This window comes from Nannobrachium achirus (assembly GCF_963921795.1).
Source record: "Nannobrachium achirus genome assembly, chromosome: 10".
NCBI classification, from domain to species: domain Eukaryota; kingdom Metazoa; phylum Chordata; class Actinopteri; order Myctophiformes; family Myctophidae; genus Nannobrachium; species Nannobrachium achirus.
The window spans coordinates 43,881,480-43,890,408 of NC_137819.1; the positions used below are offsets into that span (position 1 = coordinate 43,881,480).

General features: G+C 43.7%; 1 protein-coding gene across 1 annotated transcript in view; it reads left to right on the top strand.

Annotated features, from left to right (window-relative positions):
- csmd2 (CUB and Sushi multiple domains 2) overlaps nt 1-5,104 on the top strand; it is a gene marked incomplete at its 5' end in the record, with an annotated part of 568,918 nt that extends 563,814 nt beyond the window's left edge. Inside the window, one exon of the mRNA XM_080735514.1 lies at nt 5,009-5,104. The remainder of the gene's footprint in view (nt 1-5,008) is intronic.
- Between the last annotated feature and the right edge of the window lie 3,825 nt (nt 5,105-8,929).

Consider the following 8,929-nt stretch of genomic DNA (forward strand, 5'->3'; position numbering starts at 1 on the left):
TAGTTATTGGTAAGCTACAGTACATAGATTTACACTAGATACCATCTACAGTAATATTGCAGATTCTTTGGATGACAGAGGGTAGACTTAGATGGTTATTATCTTAAAGATGTCATCATCTTGGTAACTAGTAGATACTGTTTTGTTAGGTTTGGTCTAACCTCGCCTCACCAGGCTTTCCTGAGAGAAAGCCTGGTATTCGTTTACTAAACAGGTCGTCTGATCCGGTCTAGACCGGATGATATCTTACGTCATTTTGTATTCAAAACGGACTACACTTTGGCCGGAACTACCGACCGGAATCAGTTTTATCCCAGTGAGCGCATGCGCAAAACCAGGTTAAAACTGATTCCGGTCGGTAGTTCCGGCCAAATTGTAGTCCGTTTTGAATACAAAATGACGTGGGACGTCATCCGCTCCCGACCGGATCAAAAGCCCGAAATTGGAAGCGATCCCAGGCTAGGTTTGGTCAGTGTTTGTTATGCGGTTTTAATGATGGAGAAAGCTAAGCCTACTGTTCCTTTGTCAAAATCAAGCTAAACTCCTATTTCCTCCAACAGTTTCCTGCAAGAAACGTATCAACATATCATAAAATCCTGTTGCCAGTGAAATCGGTGTCTATTTCACATTTCTTGGTATGTAACGTCAACATCTCCCTGGAGCTGCATGTGCTTATTGTATAATGGCATACCCATCCGTGGTATTGTCCTTAACTGATTCAGTCATGTGTGCTTGATTATAAAGTGAATGTAGCCTTGGCCAGGAAGAGTTGTCTTGCAGGCGGTAACCATCGTCATCAGGTGTTTAGACTCTGAACCGCTATACACACTCCGATGGCAGAGTCGACAGTGGTGGCCAAGTCACTGCTCATCTCCTCCTCCTGCATGGCAAAGGCTAAACTGCTCTATTTTTTCTTTTTCTTTTAACCAACAAGAGGCTCCTCTGGGGAGGTATTGTTGGGTCCCTTCTGAGGTCTTGAGGTGACACAGGTGCGTAGTGATCTCCAGTACTGTGAGGTTGTTCCTGCCTGGAGTTCTTCTTCGTCTCACCAGCCACAAAAGCTGCGTGCTGCACCTGTGACTCCTCTTCTCCACACTTGGTCCTGTGCAGTTATATTATGTGATTACACTGTTCTTGCATTGCAAGAAAAAGGTTGCTTTCCACACAGCTCCATTACAGTATATCGTCACTGTATGTACCGATGTCTCTGGTTGACATTGGCACATTTCACTCAGGTTTTTTCATCTCACTCATGTCACTTTGTCTGATGACCTCACTCAGCAACAAAATAAAAATAAAATAAACAAAATGTAAAATAAAACAATTCACAGGAGGCAAGCAGTAGGCAGGAGGCATCACCCCATGATGTGCACTGCAATGTAGTTTCAAATGCACTACATTGCAGATGCTTTTTTGAGAGTAAAAAACTAAAAAAGAAGAGAAGACATGCATGACATGCATGATCTGGGCAGATTGCCCCAGGAAATGTGTCAATGTGAACCAGAGACATCGGGTATCTCCAAGTTTCAAAATTGTATGTTTTTTAGTAAAGTAAAGTCCTGCTTCATCAAACAAAATAGCAAATCTACAAGCACACAACACCTCACATTGTAGATCAGCTATTTTCACTAGCTTAAATCATTTTTAAAATGATAAACACAAAATGAATGGTTAATTTGCACATACAAGGTTTCCACCCGACAACAACGATATGATAATATGATTCCCAAATGGTTTTCTGTTTAAAATTCTATCTCCAGTGTGTCGGATTTTTCCCTCTTCAGTTGGAATTAAAATGGCTGGCGTTTTCCCAGACTGGTCGCTGTAGATAGGCCTACTCCTAATGCCTGCGCTATCTCTCCCACAAATGACAGGTATTTTTAGTGGTCCTTATCTCTGAAACATGCGGAGGCTTAAGTTATACACCACGGATGGTTTGGCTAAGGATAATGCTGGCATGTACTTTAGACGGAGGTGGGGCCAGGAGTTGGTGGGGGTCGGACAGATAGAATTACCTACTCCTTTAGATAGCTTTTTAGCTGAGTCTATCTCACAATTTCCCCACAAACAGTTTCCGCTAGCTGTTAAAAATGGGTGCATGAGTGGTGGGGAAAATGTGGAGGGAGGGACAGAGCTGTGAGGTACAAGTGTCTGTGAAGAATGAAGGACTTTGAGTCCACGCTGCGGTCTGCCAAGTCAGCGGCCATAGTTGCTGTTCATTAATTCAAAGTTTGCAGCTGGGAGCTGTTGCTTTACAGTAGACTGTAAACAGTAGAATGGAGGACACAAGCACAGCATGTTTTAATGTAATATTATATGAAATGTGTTGAGCTATCTTCCCCAGTGCATGCATGCTAAAATGTAGTTCTATTTATTTGTATTTATTGATCATCGTCATCCATGAATAAGCTGAATAAGCCTGTCTTCTAGTGATGATTAAAGACATTTAAGCAAGACAATACAAAAAATATATACAGTATATAGGCCTGCTATGTCTAAAATGTGCCATTAGCAGATCCTGCATTCTGCAACAATCTAAGCAAAATGCCTGGACACCTACTGTACAGTATGTATAATGTGTCACTAATGCCTGCAAAGTACCGCAAAACCAATTATCCACCTTAAGCCCACAAGACTTCGTTATGAAAATATGATGTGTGCACTAATGCTGGACAAGTGTGTTTGTATGTTTACAGTATGTGAGTATATTTGCAATGGGGCATGTTTATTATTGCAGCAGCATCAGCTCTTCAGGCCATACACAGTCCGTGTTATTAGCTTTAATATTATATGATTACAGGATCACTTTCCTCGCATACACTGACTCCCACAAGCACACACGAATCACCTTTATTGATCTAATATGTACGTTTTCATTCCTTGTTTTGTTCAAGGGCTCGAGGCAGTTATTTCTGAGAACTCACCACTACTCAGCACCTCAACTTTATTCTCCATTTTGTTTTGTTTTTTCCCTATATAGTCTGCTCCTCAGGTAGAGCCCAGGATCGATGCGGTGCGTGCACACAACGAGGGGGCAGAAAGTTCAGTAGCGGAGCAGCTTAACAGCTCCACAAAGACCTGGGTGTGAGGGCTGCAAGGCAGGAGATCAATGGTGTAAAACGGAGGAGAATTAACCATGGTGCCAGAGCAAGGGGCAGACAGTCAGCATTGACCTGGCATGTGTAGAGGCGACAGGCCTGTCGCCCAGATAATCGCAGTGTCAAGGAGGGGATGGCACTGACACTTGCTGTTTTTGGTCTCAGAAGGATCTATTTAGTGGGCCTACTCAGTCAAGGGAAGGCCATAAGCAGGATTTGATACTGTAAGCTCATAATCATATACTAGCCTAAAGGTGCGTTAAAAATACGCATGAAATATCACTCGATGATGTGTTATGAAAAAAAAAAAAATCAATTATTTCATAGCTGAGTATCTTTAGATGGTTGGATGTGATGATAAGCTGAGTCGAGGAATGCTCTCTTCCCTGGTGAGAATTGCCCCTTTATATAGGGCTTGTTTGTGTATTGTATGACATCACGCCACATCATCAGCTGTGGACTCTGTGATGTCATCGTATCTCCATATATGGCCATCTCCGTATATGGAGATATAAGTCGTCCATGCCCAAGTATGGGCTGGTGAGGTCAGACTTTGTGTGATGCGTAGGTTATCTCCATATATGGAGATTCAACATTCCAGGTGTAACTATGGCTGCCCGTATGACGTGAGAGGTGGAGGTTGTGATATTTGTGGAGATAAGCAACCAACGGTCGCTTATCGTTAGGATAGACTACATCCTGTCCGTGGCCTGGAGGGACAATTGTTTTGGGACAGGGGTGGACCGGACATCAGGCAAACCAGTGGGCCGACCATAGTGGGCCATTGGGCCCCCAAAAAATATATACAGTATATTTTGCCCCCGTTTTAGGATAGTTAACGTAATTTTTGGGCTGGGCGGCCACTAAGTGGAAAGGGCCAATCCCATAGATATAAAAAGCTAGAAGGTTAGCTCTTCCTGGGTACTCGGGCAGCCGAGCGACAGCCTCGGCTTCGAGCAACAGACCGAGCGACAGCCTCGGCCTCGAGTGACAGACAGAAAGTTGAAAATTATTAAAGTGTCGGGAGATCACACGATTGGCCCACTGGCTTGTCAATCATCTGAATACCGGCATACAGTAGTAGCCCAATCACAGGCAACGTTGTGGCCCAGGAGTCCCACCCAAACATATAACAGCTGATACAAGCTTGTAGTGGAATGATGTAACTTCATCACTCACTAGTCAGTCAGTCAGTCAGTCAGTCAGTCAGTCAAGTCACGTTTGTAGGGCTGGTGTCTCTGTTACAGTCCAGCCGAAAACGGTCTCTTTCGGCCTGATTTTTTCCTGCATGCTTGTTGCCTTTTTTTCACCCCTCAATTTTCTATTCCTTCATTAGATGAACATTGATGTTCATTAACACCTGATCTACCCTATGTGCCTGGCACTGTGCCTCCATAGGAAATCAATGCTGTTGGGGGGGGGGGGGGGGGTCGCTCTCCATCCACACTCGTTATTGTTCCTCTGTGATTAAAAGTCCAGTGAGGCCTGGCACACAGTGATTCTTAAGTAACGACACTAACTGTGGCCATCACAGCTTCAATTACATCAAGGCAATGACTGACACTTACAAATGATGTACTGGCCGATCTTAGCAAAAGGAAGGGAGAAATCTATGAGAGTAAGAGAAGAGGGAAGGAAAGAATTAAAGGGGACAGGAGACGGGAATCATTCATCGGCCATGGTAAGGCTCACCTATCATCTCTCTTGCCTCACATTACCGATCACGGATTGAAGGATGATGACAAGTTGGCCAATTTCCCAACCCCCCTCCCAGTGGATGCCCTTGAAAGTGACAAATCGCGGGGTTAATTGCATTGGGGTCACGGCCATTTAGAGGGAATGAGCTGCTTTATTTGGAGGGAAAATCCATAAGCGGAGTTCATTCCCACTGTGTGCACTGTCTCCAGCAGGATTCCATGAGGGATGGCCACAGTCCCTGGGGGAAGTGTTCCCAACTATCCTGAGCAGAGATGTACAGTGGATGCGTTGGGTGACAGTGATTAAACGCAGCCCAGCCGGGATATCAAGAGGGTTTTCCTCATTCCAGGGCCACGGCAATAGTCCCCCCAGTCAATTGCATGACGGGGCAAGATGTATTCTCTTTTTCTTTCAAACTATCTACCCCTGGGATCAATTGCACTTCATTTCTTGTCTGATGGATGGGAGAGGGTACAACTCCACTTAATATCTGGAACAGTGAGTATCCCTGCAGCTGGCCTGCTGTGTTTATTTCAACCCTTTTAATACCACACCACCTTTTTACAAAATGCTGTATTCACAAATATGTAAAGCTGCAATCTGGACCTTATTTTAACAATACACAAAGTTAGTTAAACCCATCTGTATGGTAGAGTATGCTAATGCAATATCACTACTAGCACATCTGCAGTGGTGTCTGCAGTCCAGATTGCCCTCGTGTACAGAATACATGCACACAGAGAAGAATTGCAGGTTGTTTGGCTAGTTAAAGCGCATGTTTTGGCAGAGGCTTTGGTCACATAGCTACTGTACTGTGTACTGTATGAGCAGAGATGTTCTGGGCAAGCGAGGTGGTGGTCTGTGTGTCTGAACTGCAGCCAGTTCAACCCTTTCTGCCACGCTGAGATTAGGGGAGATGAGGAGAGCCTTATAGAACAGACTCCCTGTGGCATGACTGGTTGGCTGGAAGGATGGATGGATGGATGGATGGATGTGGGAGGCTGGGAGGTACTGTACATGTAGGCACTTGGGAACACATGCAGAGAAACTGTGTGTGTGTGTGTGTGTGTGTGTGTGTGTGTGTGTGTGTGTGTGTGTGTGTGTGCGTGTGCGTGTGCGTGTGCGAGTGTGTGAATGACATTTAAAACTGTGCAAGGATCATTATAGAGGGTCGACACTCGACAGAATGCTGTTCTTCTTTCTCCCTGTCTCTCTATCTCTCTCTCTTCCCTCGTTTCCTGGTCTTTATATCGTTGTTGTTGGGTGGAAACCTCGTATGTCCAATAGCGTTCGTTTTGTATTTATCATTTTCAAAATGATTCAAACAAGTGAAAATAGCTGATCTACAAGCACACAACGCCTCGCGGTGCGAGGCGTTGTGTGCTTGTAGATCTGCTATTTTCACTATAGTTTTGTGTGACAGTCTTGTATGATGAAGCAGCGCTTTACCGTACGAAAAAACATACACATTTGAAACTTGGAGATACAGTACAAGACAATGACAATATTCTGCAGCCGCAGCGATAGAAAAGCCCACCAGCGGAGCGCTGAAGTTGAAGGAAAAGTGGTGCGAGAACCAGGTGTGCATGAGAACACGATGGGCCCTGAGGTGGAGCTGAAGGGTGAGGGACAGATACTGAAGTGTGTGACAAAACGATGAGCTTCACTGCTAATGACCCCCTCAAGGGAGGCCAGCTGTTCGGCTGTGGTCTTTGCATGCGCTGGTTGTGGTGCAGTCAGTGTGATGTGGTGCGTAGATGCGTTCTCGCACATGCAGAGGCATACACACACGCTTCAAACATTTAATGTTTGAGGCATGTAATGGTGCACACACTTTCTAAGACTCTAAGATTGAGAGTTTGAGAACTACTGATTTAGAAGGCATTTGTAGAATCGGCCTCAGGTCTTAACACTTCCACAGCCTGCACAGAATGGCTGTCGGTGGACTAGCCGGAAATTTCTATTATTGTATTATGATCTGAGACAGCATTTAAGACAATCAGCGCGATCCCACGTAACGTTGTTCTTTTTTCCCCATCCCGATCGGCTGTTGTTTACATACCAGCGAATTGTCTCGATCTGCATTGGCATATAGTGGGGATTTTGCCGGAGGCATCTTCCCCCCTGTGCGCTTCGCGTGCACGATCCGTGCACATCGAGGTAAGCGAATGTAATCCACTCCGTATGCAGCGCCCATGTCAACTTTTTTTCTGATCGAAGACATCACGGACAGATGCTATGCTAAAGCCTCCTCTTTCAATGAAAGTCTATTGTCTATAGAGTACGAAAAGCTACCAGAAGCACTTACGGTTCAAAGGGTTGAGAGAATGATCCTTTTAGATCAGTCGAAGAAGAGACGGAGAAGAGCTGCCGATAATGACCTAGTATGGAAAATTCCGGTCCGGCTAATTTAAGTACTGAAGAAGTACGGTTTAATCCGGTTTTAATATTAAGTGGCTCCCCGTGGCTGAGAAAGAGTTCATGGGTTAAACAAACATAAGCGAATTGTCTCGATCTGCATTGGCATATAGTGGGGATTTTGCCGGAGACACTCGACAGAATGCTGTTTTACTCCCTGTCTCTCTATCTCTCTCTCATCCCTCGTTTCCCGGTCTTTATATCGTTGCTGTTGGGTGGAAACGTCCTGTATTGGACATCAGTATGTGTGATAGCCAAAGATCACTTCACTAAGCACAGTAACCAGTCCCCCTATAATAGAGGAAGGAAAGAAATTCATCTTTTTGGCAATGCATGTGAGCCCTCTGTTGCACAATTTGCTTGCCTGTACTCATGTATTATACAAGGATTATGATGAAAAAGTGGCAACTATTAAATATCAAGGCTGCTTGTTTTCTCTGTTGTATGCAGTCCATAGTCTATACCTATGAAGCTGGATTCTGCTTTTCAATGGGAATGGAGTGGTTTCTTGCGAGTTTCTGCCAAAACATGCTCCATTCTCCATACAAATTAGAAGGGCAAAACAGGGATAGAAACCTGTGGAAAGAAATAGCATTTGCAGGACATTCTCAGGAAACTAGCAGTAAATACTGAAGCGTTGAAGCGGCACATCTATTTGTATGCTGCACCTGTGTGCCTCGGACCTTTTGGGGGATAAAATGTTTGGTGTCGTATATGCACCAGTTTAATATGTGAAACGCAGTTCACTTAAGGGCTTGATAGACTTCATTGTGCGTGCTAAATCTGACTTTATGAAAACGTACTGTACATACTCAGAAGAAGAAATGCAATTTGCCTGAGAATATTCCTGCCATGTACCAATATGTAACTAGGCATTTTTTCGTCTGTTCATATTTCTTCTGAAAAGGGACCTTTAAAATGGCAGCATGAAATCCATGATAGCCAATATACAAATTACCTTTGAGGTGACATTTGCCCAGAGACTTGAGAAAGAGAAAAATTCATCGTTTCCAGAGAAATAAAAAACCTTGAAGGCCCCGGACTCTGTTCTGTGAATAATGTGATATTTAGTAGATGTGACATTTTAAAAGAGGCTTTAAAGCCTAAGCACTGATCAAATGTAAGGTGACAGGCGTCATAGCTGAGTTAATAGCTTCCTAGCCAAGACCTTCCGGTTTCTAAAAGTGTATGCGGGTAAATCACGGCAAATACTATTGATTTCTTCAGTGTATAATCTTTTCTTCTTCTTTTAACTATTTATCAGCATGCTTGCGTCATCTAAAAAATGAATTTAGCTTTAAGTTAATTCCACGGGTGAGTAGGCCTACCCTTCCTGGATAGTACTTTATAGTTTATTGTCCAAGGTCTAACTGTGAACATTGAACTGAACCTTGCCAGTGAAAAGGAAACTATGTAATAGGAATTGAAAGAGGAATTTTGAAATTGTATTTTTTTTTTAGTTGGCAATCTTCTCCAACATTAGTTCCCCATCTCATTTCCTCAGGTTCAGTGAAGCCAACCTCCTAAATATTATTTATTTATTTTTGACAGATTCAATACTGAATGATGATAGACGAGGTCATGAGACGAGATATACATGTCAGTTGCTCTGTAATTGCTCTGATCAAATGTATGTATTAAGACACTTCTGCTTGTAGTAGTTATCTGGCTATTTGTATACTGTAACCTGAGATACAGTATACTTAGTTGCATGC